This window comes from Oncorhynchus mykiss, chromosome 10 (genome assembly GCF_013265735.2).
Source record: "Oncorhynchus mykiss isolate Arlee chromosome 10, USDA_OmykA_1.1, whole genome shotgun sequence".
In the NCBI taxonomy this organism is placed as follows: Eukaryota; Metazoa; Chordata; class Actinopteri; order Salmoniformes; family Salmonidae; genus Oncorhynchus; species Oncorhynchus mykiss.
The window spans coordinates 57,475,048-57,489,932 of NC_048574.1; the positions used below are offsets into that span (position 1 = coordinate 57,475,048).

The 14,885-nt window shown below is 39.7% G+C and overlaps 1 protein-coding gene across 3 annotated transcripts in view; it reads right to left on the reverse strand.

Moving 5' to 3' along the window:
- Positions 1–14,606, reverse strand: part of LOC110512386 (NLR family CARD domain-containing protein 3-like) — a 30,385-nt gene extending 15,779 nt beyond the window's left edge. For all 3 annotated transcript variants that reach the window (XM_036933427.1, XM_036933424.1, XM_036933425.1), the window contains exon 1: positions 14,220–14,606. The gene's annotated coding sequence lies outside the window, so the exon portion shown is untranslated. The remainder of the gene's footprint in view (positions 1–14,219) is intronic.
- Positions 14,607–14,885: the final 279 nt, after the last annotated feature.

Sequence of the window (14,885 nt, forward strand, 5' to 3'; positions counted from 1 at the left end):
TCCCAGTTCCCGCCCCAGCCCTTGCATCCAACAACTTGAGAGAGGTCTGTCAAATGCTCAGTCTGCTCTGCTTTCACGTGGTTGGCCAGGGACCTTGGAAAAGTCTCAGGTCACTCAACAAATAGCTGCAGATGACCCTATGCCTGTTAGCTCTGGTGGGAAATGAGCTGTATAACCCCTTTGACTTTATCTCTCATAGGGGGTTTGGGTTAATCCACCTAAATGTGCAAAGTATGATGATAGAATTGACATTTGGGTACAGTACTCATGTCCTGACATTCTGGTTCTCTTGGAAACATGATTAAATGGTTCTGTCTCTGATAAAGACATTGAAGTAAATTATTATCATGTATTTAGATGTGACAGATTACAGAAAGAGGAAGGAGGGTGGCCATATATGTACTATGTAATTTCATTGCATCCCAATCTTTAAATACTGTATTTCTGTTCCCAAGATATTTGAGTTCCTGGTTGTAGATGTGTCCATAAACAATAGTATATGCATTGATTTTAATCTGACTCAATTGATCTCAAAACTCACATGGCTAAATGTGAAAAACCCTTTTAACTCCTCATTGATTGACTTAATTCTTACTAATAACCCCAATAAATATTTGTCTAGTTGAGTATTTGCATATGGTCTCAGTGATCATTGTCCCGTAGTATGTATTAGAGATACAGAACAGCAAAACACAATTCATCGTTTAATTGAGAAGGAAGATTTGAAAAAGTTATCTTCAAGGGTTCTATTCTGATTTAGCCACTGTCTCCTGCATTCCTGACCCCGAGTTGGCTCTCCAAAATGTATTCTCCAGATGTATTTTTCTGGCAGATAAACACGCCCCTTTTAAAGAAAGATAGCTCAGAAGAAAACCAAGCTCATTCCGATGAGAAAGCAGGCCTGGGCCAAAGCAAGGAAAACTGACTCTGTAGTGGACTTCGGGCTGGGCGATTTGGCCCAAATATAATATCACGGTATTTTTTAAAAAATTGGACGGTTCGACGGTATTTTTAGTTTTTGAATAAAAAAAAGTTAGATATTTGCTTTAAGACTATTGATTGATCCTATGGTGGCAACACATACAGTATATCCTAAATAATTTCAATTAGTTTTTCTCCATTCTGATTGTTTTATAATGTTCAATTCAACCAAAACTAATTTCAGCACTTTTATAATTTCTGCATTTCCTGCACTCAATTGCAGTGGTGGTAAAATTACCCAATTGTCATACTTTATTTACAGATAGCCAGGGGCACACTCCAACATCTTCACAAACTAAGAATGTGTGTTTCTTGAGTCTGCAAGATCAGAGGCAGTAGGGATGACCAGGGATGCTCTTTTGATAAGTGCGTGAATTTGACCATTTCCCTGTCCTGCTAATCATTCAGAATGTAATGAGTACTTTTGAGTGTCATTGAAAATGTATGGAGTAAAAAGTAAAACAAATATATATTTAGGAATGTAGTGAAGTAAAAGTAGTCAAAAATGGGGGGGCCTCCCGGGTTTTTGACCCAGCAGTGGTCCAAGGCACTGCATCGCAGTGCTACCTGTGCCACCAGAGACCATGGGTTCGAGCCCACAATTGGACTCCCTGCGGGGTTTGGCCGGTAAGCATTTGGCCGGCAGGGATATCCTTGTCTCATCGTGCACTAGCCACTCCTGTGGCGGACTGGGCGCAGTGCACACTGACCAGGTCGCTAGGTGTACCGGTGTTTCCTCCGACACATTGGTGCGGCTGGCTTTCAGGTTGGATGTGCGCTGTGTTAAGAAGCAGTGCAGCTTGGTTGGGTTGTGTTTCGGAGGACGCATGGCTCTCGACCTTCGCCTCTCCCAAGTCCATACAGGAGTTGTAGAGATGAGACAGTAACTACTAACAATTGGATAACACGAAAGTAGTACTTTAAAGTATTTTTACTTAATTACTTTAAGCCTCTGCTTACTCAGGTGTTCAAAGTGCATATCACACCGAACGCCTAATGCTTCCTACACTCTAAAAAATGTTGCGCTGGAGCACTATAGCACATAACCAGCACTGGGTTATTTTAACCCAGCACTGCTGGGTTACGTGAATGACCCAACATGTTGGGTTACTTGATTTACCCCCAAAAATGTGGTTATTTTGACCTAGCAGTGGGTAGCTTTTTACTGTTTTGCTGGATTATTCTTATTCATGTATTTTTGACCCAGCAGTGGGTTAATTACTTTATTGCCAGGTTATTTTGTTTGACCTTCTCTCTATTACATAATCTGTTCATTTGTAAATGTACAAATATTTCTAACAATAACAATCCATTTTACAACGTTACTACTGTACGCAGTCTGACATTCTCAAAATGACATATGGCCAATCATGACAAATTCTAGATAAAATAATGTAACGGCTGTCTTGGGTGGAAGAAGGAGAGGACCAAAGCACAGCGTGGTTAGTGTTCATCTTTTTAATAAACAACTGAACACTTCATAAATACAAAACAACAAAGTGACAACCCGAAGCAGTTCTATCTGGTGCAGACACACAAAGACTGAAAATAACCACCCACAAAACACAAAGGAAAACAGGCTGCCTAAATATGGTTCTCAATCAGGGACAACGATAGACAGCTGCCTCTGATTGAGAACCATATCAGGCCAAACACAGAAATAGAAAATATAGAAAAACTAACAGACTGCCCACCCCAACTCACACCCTGACCATACTAAATAAAGACAAAACAAAGGAATAAAGGTCAGAACGTGATAAATAATTTATTTTAATTTTAAGATATACATATTAGCTATAAAATGAAGTCATGCAAAAGATAAACAATGATGATGAAAGCCAGGCGATTGTCCCCAGAGTCAGAACAAAGGTTTTGGCATCTTGTTTTTTTGGTCACTTGACAGAGATATTCAGCCATATTGGTTCCAGCCTAGAATAGGATAGGATTATAAAACATTGAACTCACCACACTCTTGCACAAGCCTGTGTGATGGATGCTAATCTTCACTGAGTTGAGTCCATCCACTTTGTGCATGGTTTACAGCAGGGGTGGGAAGAGTACTGAAATATCCTACTCAAGTAGAAGTACTGTTACTTCAATTAAATTAGAGTCACGTAAAAGTAAAACTACTTGTGTAAAAAAATACTCAAGTAATAGTCAAAAGTAGCTCATTTAAAATGTACTCAGAGTAAAAGTAATTGAGTTACATTTAAAGCATAAACATTGACCTTGACAATTAGCTAATGTTGCTAAGGTTATCTAAATGTTGTTACACATCTTGTCACAGATATTTCCATGCATTAAAATGAAAAAGGTAATAGAGGAAATGAATGTACAGTAGGAACTAGGTTCATTTATTTAATGATCTGCAAAAAGGAACATCTGTATGTAAAATATACAATTAACATTTGAAAAGAAATGAAACATTTCAAGAAATGAATATCAGTGGTGGAAAGGCTACTGAAATATCTTAATCAAGTAGAAGTACTGTTACTTTAATTACATTCAAATTACTGACTGAAAAATACTCAAAAGCACAAGTACTTGGAAAAGCTACTCAATTACAGTGACGAGATCATTTGTAATTAGTTACTTCCCACCTCTGGTTTACAGTATTACATAGTATTCAACATTACACATGTAAACTTACGCTACAATATGATTTTTGGGCCTCACCAATGCTTGGACGGGCAGTATTATTTCCAACTCGTTACACTGGTGGTTGGATGAACACTCTTAGGATCATGTCATATTTAGTATCTGGGGGACAAATACATCACAAGGTTTTAGGGGACAGTCAAAATGGATAAACATTTGAGACACTACTTTCATTTCAATATGTGCACTCAGTACACTGGTGGTTGGAGAAGCACTCTCAGGGCCATGCCGTCTTAAGTATCTGGGAGACAAAGACAATGTTAGCTAACCCATTAAGTGGAGAGTCAAAATGGATAGCCTAAAAATGTGTGAACAATTGAGACACTCCTTTCATTTTAATATGTAGCTAGCTATAGCTACCTAAAGTAACTGTGTCTGCATCCAGATTGAGACTACCTAGCCAGCTAACTAATATAAACGATTAGGCGAAAAATCAGTCACTAAAAGCACAAGTTATATGCTTGCCAACTAGCTACAACCATGTTACATGAACTCAGAGACAGGAAATAGGCCTAGCTTAGTAAAATATATAGCTAGCTAGCTGGTCTAGCGAGTCAAACTGGGTGGGAAACCTAATGTTTGAGCTAACTTAACTAGAGGTCGACCGATTCAACGTCGATATCGATACCGATTATTGGAGGACCAATAAAAGCAGATACCGATTAAATCGGACAATTTTATTTATTTATTTGTAATAATGACAATTAAAACAATCTGAATGAACACTTATTTTAACTTAATATAATACATCAATAAAATAAATGTAGCCTGAAATAAATAATGAAACATGTTCAATTTGGTTTAAATAATGCAAAAACAAAGTGTTGGAGAATAAAGTAAAAGTGCAATATGTGCCATGTAAAAAAGCTAACGTTTAAGTTCCTTTGCTCAGAACATGAGAACATATGAAAGCTGGTGGTTCCTTTTAACAGGAGTCTTCAATATCCTCAGGTAAGAAGTTTTAGGTTGTAGTTATTATAGGAATTATAGGACCATCTCTCTCTATACCATTTGTATTTCATATATCTTTTGACTATTGGATGGTCTTATAGGCACTTTAGTATTGCCAGTGTAACAGTATAGCTTTCTTCCCTCTCCTTGCCCCTACCTGGGATCGAACCAGGAACACATCGACAACAGCCACCCTCGAAGCATCGTTACCCATCACTCCACAAAAGCTGCGGCCCTTGCAGAGCAAGGGGAACAACTACTTCAAGGTCTCAGAGCGAGTGACGTCACCGATTGAAACGCTATTAGGGAGCACCCCGCTAACTAGCTAGCCATTTTACATCGGTTACACCAGCCTAATCTCGGGAGTTGATAGGCTTGAAGTCATAAACAGCTCAAGGCTTGGAGCACAGCAAAGAGCTGCTGGCAAACGCACGAAAGTGCTGTTTGAATGAATGCTTATGAGCCTGCTGCTGCCTACCACCGCTCAGTCAGCAATATAAAATTCTAGACTTAATTATAACAATAACACACAGAAATACGAGCCTTAGGTCATTAATATGGTCAAATCCGGAAATTATAATTTAGAAAACAAAAAGTTTATTCTTTCAGTGAAGTCAAAATATTGCTGTTAAATTGTACAACTTTCAATGTTATGTCATAATTATGTACAATTCTGGGATATTAATTACGGTCTTTGTTAGGAATAAATGGTCTTCACACAGTTCGCAATGACCCAGGCGACCCAAACTGATGCATATACCCTGGCTGCTTGCACGGAACGCAAGAGAAGTGACAATTTCCCTAGTAAAAAAAAAATCATGTTAGCACGCAATATTAACTAAATATGCAGGTTTAAAAATATATACTTGTGTATTGATTTTAAAGAAAGGCATTGATGTTTATGGTAAGGTACACATTGGTGCAACGACAGTGCTTTTCACGAATGCGCTTGTTAAATCATCACCCGTTTGGCGAAGTAGGCTGTGATTAGATGAGAAATTAACAAGCAGGACATGCTAGATAAACTAGTAATATCGTCAACCATGTGTGGTTAACTATTGCGTATGTTAAGATTGATTGTTTTTTTATAAGATAAGTTTAATGCTAGCTAGCAACTTACCTTGGCTTCTTGCTGCACTCGCGTAACAGGTAGTCAGCCTGCCACGTAGGCTCCTCATGGAGTGCAATGTAAGGCAGGTGGTTAGAGCGTTGGACTAGTAACCGGAAGGTTGCAAGATCGAATCCCCGAGCTGACAAGGTAAAAATCTGTCGTTCTGCCCCTGAACAAGGCAGTTAACCCACCGTTCCTAGGCGGTCATTGAAAATAAGAATGTGTTCTTAACTGACTTGCCTAGTTAAATAAAAGGTAAAAAAAATCGGCCACAAATCGGTGTCCAAAAATGCCGATTACTGATTGTTATGAAAACATGAAATCGGCCCTAATTAATCGGTCAACCTCTAAACTTGACTACCTGACATGAAACAATGCACCACAAAGTAGAGTTAACGTTAGGCTTACAGAAGACAAGCTTTCTACAGGCACTGACATTGCTAAAAAATTGAAAAAATTACATTTTTGATACCACACACAGCACATAAAATAAATTGTTAGCTAGCCAGCTAAGTTAGCTAACGTTTTCTAAGTAGTTAACTAGCCAGCTAATGTTTGAGCTAGCATGCATGGTGTTGTTTGCTAGTTAGCTTGCATTATCTAAAATGTTCAGTGACTGAGATATGTCATTTTAATAGTTAGGTCTATTTAACCTGAATGGATAATTAGCGTTGTTAGCCAACTTTTTCTGACAGTTTTTGGTCAGCCATAACTACTTGCCCATTTATCCGTCAAAGTAATTCCACTGTGAGCAGGCGGCAGCATCTGCTAGACTTGCTACAGCTGCAACAATACTCATTCAATAGCTTGCTGGATAACTTTGATATGGCTGGAGAATTAACCCACCCACTGGTCATATATCAATAACCCAGCATCTTTTAGAGTGTAGGTAGTTTATTAATTTTAGTTTAGAAAATTATCTCTCCACAGAAGCGACAGTTACCGCTTGATTGTCGTAGCAACAACAGGGAAACTAAGCAGAAGTTGTGTTGTGCTTCAAATACAGCAATTCTGTGACATCTTTAATTGTGCCTCCGATTCTCCTTAACTGCCAGCCTGGGGACAGGTCGTCTAGATACTGGACAGCCAATAAATTAGCCGATACAAACAGTTCTTGAGAGTTTGAACAAAAAAAGCTGTTTGTGATTTCCTCGTGAACCGGCATTTGAGTTATGTGGTTGCAATATCAACAGCCGTTATCTCTGGTATATCTTGGTATGCATCATTCAAGATTAAGTTTAAATTGTGTGCTGCGCAGTGGACATATAATGCACAATTTCTCAGGAAAGACTGTCTGCCGTGGCAATACTCAGTATAGAAAACAGTCTGGCTCGCAAACTGGTTCTACAGGCCGTGGTGAAAACATTTGCACACAAAAATAGAGGACTTCACGACACCAAGTTGTATTTAATTAGATCTAATTTACCTTGAATATTGCAGCCCATTTGTGTAAGGTGTTATCCAGATGAAACTTGTTGAGTTCAACATTAAATAGCGGGTGAATTTATCCTCAAGCCGATAACTTTTTTTCCAATTTGATGTTTAATGTTTATTAAAGTTAGCAGCTAAATACGGTATATAGCTTTAGATTGTGCAGTGTACTATGACACAATCCCTAGTAAGCTAGTGTTTTGAGGGTGGACTGAATGTATTATATAGCATTAATAGACTGGTTTTACGCTCAACTTTCTATCCAAGCTGGGAGAGATCATGAGGACGGCTCATGTCATACAGGTTCAGGTAGCCTATACAGGACAGCAGTAGGGGTTCATGGGTAAAATCATGGGGAAGCCAAGCCAGGAAAAAAAGACATATTACAACCTATGTGTTGTGATAATTGCATTGTTTGCTCTATAACCTGTTAGTTCATATGTCTTGACACCGTGACATGTGACCCGTTTCAAGAAGCTAGGTGTATTTCGCACTTCACTACTTCTCTTTTATTTTATTTTTCTAGGAGTGGATCAGCTTTAATAATGTGGATAGATTGTCGCCTCCATCAATGTAATTGTCTGCATCATTTCAAATCCCCCATTTATTTTTGGGATAAATAAATATTTATACACATACACACATACACACACATACAGTTGAAGTCGGAAGTTTACATACAATTTTTGAACCACTCCACAATATCTTATATCTTGTTAACAAACTATAGTTTTGGCAAGTCGGTTAGGACATCTACTTTGTGCATGAGACTAGTCATTTTTCAAACAATTGTTTACAAGCCAGATTATTTAACTTATAATTCACTGTATCACAATTCCAGTGGGTCAGAAGTTTCACACTAAATTGACTGTGCCCTTAAACAGCTTGGAAAATTCCAGAAAATTATGTCATGGCTTTAGAAGCTTCTTATAGGCTAACTGACATCATTTGAGTCAATTGGAGGTGTACCTGTGGATGTATTTCAAGGCCTATCTTCAAACTGAGTGCCTCTTTGCTTGACATCATGGGAAAATAAAAGAAATCAGGCAAGACCTCAGGTCTCAAAATTGTAGACCTCTGGTTCATCCTTGGGAGCAATTTCCAAACACCTAAAGGTACCACGTTCATCTGTACAAACAACAATATGCAAGGTACAAACAACAATATGCAAGTATAAACACCATGTATAAGTATAAACGAAGCCATCACACCGCTCAGGAAGGAGACGCATTCGGTCTTCAAGAGATGAACGTACTTTGGTGCGAAAAGTGCAAATCAATCCCAGAACAACAGCAAAGGACCTTGTGAAGATGCTGGAGGAAACAGGTACAAAGGTATCTACGTATATCCACAGTAAAATGAGTCCGATATCTACATAACCTGAAAGGCCGCTCAGCAAGGAAGAAGCCACTGCTCCAAAACCGCAATAAAAAAAAGCCAGACTACAGTTTGCAACTGCACATTGCGACAAGGATCGTACTTTTTGGAGAAATGTCCTCTGGTCTGATGAAACAAAAATAGAACTGTTTGGCCATAATGACCATCGTTATGTTTGGAGGAAAAAGGAGGATGCTTGCAAGCTGAAGAACACCATCCCAACCGTGAAGCACTGGGTTGCAGCATCATGTTGTGGGGGTGCTTTGCTGCAGGAGGGACTGGTGTACTTCACATCATGAGGAAGGAAAATTATGTGGATATATTGATGCAACATCTCAAGACATCAGTCAAGAAGTTTAAGCTTGGTCGCAAATGGGTCTTCCCAATGGACAATGACCACAAGCATACTTCCAAAGTTCTGGCAAAATGGCTTAAGGACGACAAAGTCAAGGTATTGGAGTTACAAAGCCATCACAAAGCCCTGACCTCAATCCCATAGAAAATTTGTGGGCAGAACTGAAAAAGCACGTGCGAACAAGGAGGCCTACAAACCTGAATCAATTACACCAGCTCTGTCAGGAGGAATGGGCCACAATTCACCCAAGTTAAACAATTTAAAGGCAATGTTACCAAATACTAATTGAGCGTATGTAAACTTCTGACCCACTGGGAATGTGATGAAAGAAATTAAAGCTGAAATAAATCATTCTCTAATATTATTCTGACATTTCACATTCTTAAAATGAAGTGGTGATCCTAACTGACCTAAAACAGGGAATTCTTACTCAGATTAAATGTCAGGAATTGTGAAAAACTGAGTTTAAATGTATTTGGCAATGATGTATGTAAACTTCCAACTTCAACTGTGTGTGTGTGTGTGTGTGTGTGTGTGTGTGTGTGTGTGTGTGTATATATATCCACACACACACATATATGCATAAATTCAGAAAAAAATTAACGTCCCTTTTTCAGGACCCTGTCTTTTAAAGATAATTCGTAAAAATCCAAATCTTCATTGTAAAGGGTTTAAACACTGTTTCCCATGCTTGTTCAATGAACCATCAACAATTAATGACCATGCACCTGTGGAACAGCCGTTAAGACACTAACAGCTTACAGACAATAGAAAATTAACATCACAGTTAAGAAAACTTAGGACACTAAAGAGGCCTTTCTACTGACTGAAAAACACCAAAAGAAAGATGCCCAGGGTCTCTGCTTATCTGCGTGAACATGCCTTAGGCATGCTGCAAGGAGGTATGAGGACTGCAGATGTGGCCAGAGCAATAAATCGCAATGTCCATACTGCGAGAAGCCGAAGACAGCGCTACAGTGAGACAGGACGAAAAGCTGATCGTCCTCGCAGTGGCAGACCACCTATAACAACACCTGCACAGGATCGTTACATCCGAACATCACACCTGCGGGACAGGTACAGGATGGCAACAACAACTGCCGATTTACACCAGGAATACACAAATAAACCGTCAGTGCTCAGACTGTCCACAATAGGTTGAGAGCGGCTGGACTGAGGGCTTGTAGGCCTGTTGTAAGGCAGGTCCTCACCAGACATCACCGGCAACAACGTCGCCTAGGGGCACAAACCCACCATCGCTGGACCAGCCAGGAAAAAAAAAAAAGTGCTCTTCACTGATGAGTCGCGGTTTTGTCTCACCAGGGGTGATGATCGGATTCGCGTTTATCGTCAAAGGAATGAGCGTTACACCAAGGCCTTTATTCTGGAGCGGGATCGATTTGGAGGTTGCCTGGGGCGGTGTGTCACAGCATCATCGGACTGAGCTTGTTGTCATTGCAGGCAATCTCAATGTTTTGCGTTACAGGGAAGACATCCTCCTCCCTCATGACCCTCCAGCAGGACAATGCTGAATAAGTCTCGACAAAGAAGAGCTCTCCAGTAGGTGTACCAAAACATTCAAGGTACATTTTCTCAAAAGTGGGGTTACAAGTTTATCAACATTCAAAACAGAATTACTTTCACATTGTTCCTCACCTGCATTGCATGATATACCATTTTCCAGCTCTGAGTCTGTACTTTTATCCAATGTAGAAAAAAATGAACATTTAAAATGTTGCCACATCAGACTGAATCCAGTTCTATAGGCCAGGCCTATAAGGCTGAGACATTAAGAAGACACAATGATAGAATACATTTAACCACACCTTAATTTTATCAAAAACCTTAGAGCAATATCTGTCAGGTGAAGTCCACAAAACATAATGCTTATGACAAACAGTTACATGACCTACAGCATGGTCAAGCAAGTTAATGTTTCTGACATTTTCGGACTACTAAACAACTGTTGATTTAGAATCACAGAGTTATCACAAGTCACAAAGAAAACAGGTGCTGCCTCCACTATTCAAGCACCATTTCAACATCAGAATCATCTAATCAACTATGCTTAGTCTAAAACAGTGACAACTAAAATATATATATAAAAAAACATGACTTGCCTAGTTAAATAAAGGTTAAATAAAATAAATATGATGTGGTTGTCAGTGGTACGGATTTGCGTGCTGGCATGCAAGTTGAACAAAACATATTGACTCACACTACTTGTAGAGAAACGCCAATGATATCCTCCTCTTTCATGATGGAAACGGTCATACAGTAGGTCATACAGTAGGTCATACAGTAGGTCATACAGTAGGTCATACAGTAGGTCATACAGTAGGTCATACAGTAGGTCATACAGTAGGTCATACAGTAGGCTAAACGCTTTCAGGTTTTGTTGTTCTAGGCTGCCTGGCTAAAATGCTTGCTAGCTGTTCAAACTTCCTTTCATTGGCAATGATGTGTCAGACCAGCTAGTTTATGTTAGCCTATAGTAGGCCTATAGCATGTAAATATTGTCTGTCCTCGGTTGCAACACTCACTTCCGAGTTCCTGCCTCTGGAAGCAACGCCAACGCAAGAACTGTTCATTGGGAGCTTCATGAAATGGGTTTCCATGGCCGAGCAGCCACACAAAAGCCTAAGATCACCATGCGCAATGCGAAGCGTAGGCTGGATTAATGTACATTTCGCCATCATTGGACTCATTGGAGCAGTGGAAAATGCGTTCTCTGGAGTGATGAATCACGCTTCACAATCTGTCAGCTCTACGGATGATTCTGAGTTTGGCAGCTGCCAGGAGAACGCTACATTCCCGAATTCATAGTGCCAACTGTAGGTTTGGTGGAGGAGGAATAATGGTTTGGGGATGTTTTTCATGGTTAGAGCTAGACCCCTTAGTTCCAGTGAAGAGAAATCTTAAACTACAGCATACAATGACTTTCTAGATGATTCTGTGCTTCCAACTTTGTGGCAAGAGTTTGGGGAAGGACTTTTCCTGTTTCAGCATGACAATGCCCCCGTGCACAAAGTGAGGCCCATACAGAAATGGATTGTCGAGATCGGTGTGGAAGCACAGAGCCTGCACAGAGCCCTGACCTCAACCCCATCAAACACCTTGAGGATGAATAGAAGCGCCGACTGCGAGCCAGGCCTAATCGCCCAACATCAGTGCCCGACCTCACTAATGCTGGGAGTAAGTCCCAGCAGCAATGTAATGGAAAGCCTTCCCAGAGGAGGGGAGGCTGTTATAGCAGCAAAGGGAGGACCAACTCCATATTAATGCCCATGATTTTGGAATGAGATGTTTGACGAGCAGCTAACCACATACTTTTGGTCATGTAGTGTGGCTCTTGAACGTCTTCATTCTCAGTTAAGACATTCATGTGAGACACTTACACCCTAAAAAACACAGCTTTTTTGTCCCACACTATGACCAGAGGAACATCACATTTGTGGTGGGCTGACCAGTGATCAGACCATGACCTTTAAAAAAAAAAAAGTACATCGCCTGTTCCAATGACCTGCCTTTCGCTCTTCCATGTGTCAGACAGCCTCTGACCACATAATCACAGGAAACCACAAACATTTCCTGTTTAATGTCCCACTCAAATGTAGCTTAAATACCACTGAGTCTGAATATTATTTTTACCTATTGACCTTTAGATATTGATATCCATGATGTTAGAGCCGATTTGGACATATTTGTATAAAAGACCGAACATATGGAGCTCCATGTACATTTGTGTAAATATATGACATATTAATGTAAATGATGAAATATTACCTTTTATTACCTTTTACCTTTTATGATTTATATTTACCTGTTTGAGATATATTCATTTGTTGTTAGTGTAACTCAGTTTTTGGCCCCCCCTCTTGCCTATTCATTGTATTGTGGTTAAGTGTGTTAGGATAAAGGCAGGAAGTCGGGCCTTCGGGGGGGGAGTCCTTGCTAGATACGGGAGCGGTATAGTTTTTTGACCATACAGACAGGTCATAATATGTATTTTCCATATCAAGTATTCTATGCTTTAAGTTGATTGGAGAATCATTTATTTGTTAGATATACTAAGAATTAACATTTTTGTTGCACCATATCCCTGGATGTCATTGAATGTTTGGCCGTTTGGAAACCTTGAGTGTGGACTGTATGCGTACCAAACAACCCCGCTTCAGGCTTGGGCAGTGGCTATGGTAAAGACGAAAGGAAGCCACTACAGATTAAATAATGTCACGACTTCCACCGAAGTTGGTCCCTCTCCGTGTTCGGGCAGCGTTTGGCGTTCGAAGTCACCTACTGATCCTTTTTTCATTTTCCATTGGTTTTGTCTTGTATCGCACCTGGTTCCAATCCCATCAATTACATGTTGTGTATTTAACACTCTGTTTCCCCTCATGTCTTTGTCGGTGATTGTTTTTCGTAAGTGTTTGTGCACATTTGTTCTGGCGTTCGTAGGGTTATTTTTTACCCATGTTATTATTGTTATGTTTCCCAGTGGTTTTTGTTTAATAAACTGCGTCGTTGGAAACACAGTTTCTCTTCTTCGTCTGACTTCTGATTTCTTCATTTTGGGGATAAAGCCATGCCCATTGTCCTTCAATGATTCATCATTGTTCAGGGAATTCCCAAGTCACAACACCATGAAGTTGCATGTTTTACTTTTCAGACATCAATCGGCAGGCACTGTGAGCTCTGTCAGTTGGCCAAAATTTGAATAGATTGCAAATTAGTTTCAAAGGACAAGCTACAGTCTCAGAACTATAAAAGGTTGTCAGCCTGTTGTTTCTAAAAGGTGATTCATCTCTCATCTAAATGATTCTATGAATCAAATTATTGGCATACTCTGTAGTTGGTGTATAGACCACAAACTTTTATATCCTACAACTCTTTCTTCCCACGAAAGAGCTCTGTTTTTAGAAACTAGTCTCTGTCTGTATCTATCCCGTATTGTAAATATTTGTCTAATGCTCGGACAGGATACAGGAGGATAGAGAGAGGAATGTTATTTTGGAATGAGTCTTAGCGATAGGCTAAATGCCACTGTTTAAATGTGGCACAGTTTAAATGATTTAGCATTTACAAATTTGACCATATTTAATAAGGGGGAGGGGGAGGGGGAGGGGGATTAGGAAAATTTCCATTCGGTCTGTGCTCAATGCACTATGGCTCTAGCCTCTCTTATCAGGATACACAACAAACATACAAAGATAGACCTAAATGTTTTTTCCTTCCAAAGTTACTAATTAATACATTGAACATTTAAAAAAATATAATGTTTAGGCTACTTATCTATCATCTCCCACTTACACTTTTAGTTAGTGCAGCAAATCAGTAACAACAAAAGAAACATACCTTCAATGAGAAAATATAGCAGAATGAACGTCAGTCTGGCAAGCCTTCTCCATCTGAACAAATGGTTCATTGCTATTAATCTCGAGCTGTTCAGTGGTGCGCACTGTGAAGAACCTGAAAGATGTGATCTTGTCGTTGTACAGAGGAGAGGAGAGAATAGACTCAACCGAACCAGCAGTCCTCTGGGGTTTATTCATTTTGCCAATTCTGTTGCAAAACGTTTCTTAAACAGAAGCAAATGGAAAGGGGAGGGACCCACTTGAAATTATCCAAAATAAACTCTCATTTTAGTTGCAGCTGTTTGGACTAATGATTACCCCCTGATCTCATCACCAGCAGTGGTGTAGCTGCCAACCCTGTCAGTAATCACATCATCACAGTCAACATCACAACACCCTGTGAAGATGGAGGACTTGGAGAAGACGTATGTGTGAGAAATCATATCATTCATTATTGCCATCAGCTCATTGGACTATAATGCCCATTCCTCTTGAGACGGGGAGCGGTTAGTAGATTTGTTGTGTAGTGATGAACCAGTGTACTATAGGTTGTTAAAGAGCGCCTTCTAGTGGAGAAAATTTAGAATTTCACAGTGAACTGTTAGCACAATTTTGTATGGTATGGTACCTTATATGTTCTATTATGTGAGGTATATACACTGAGTGT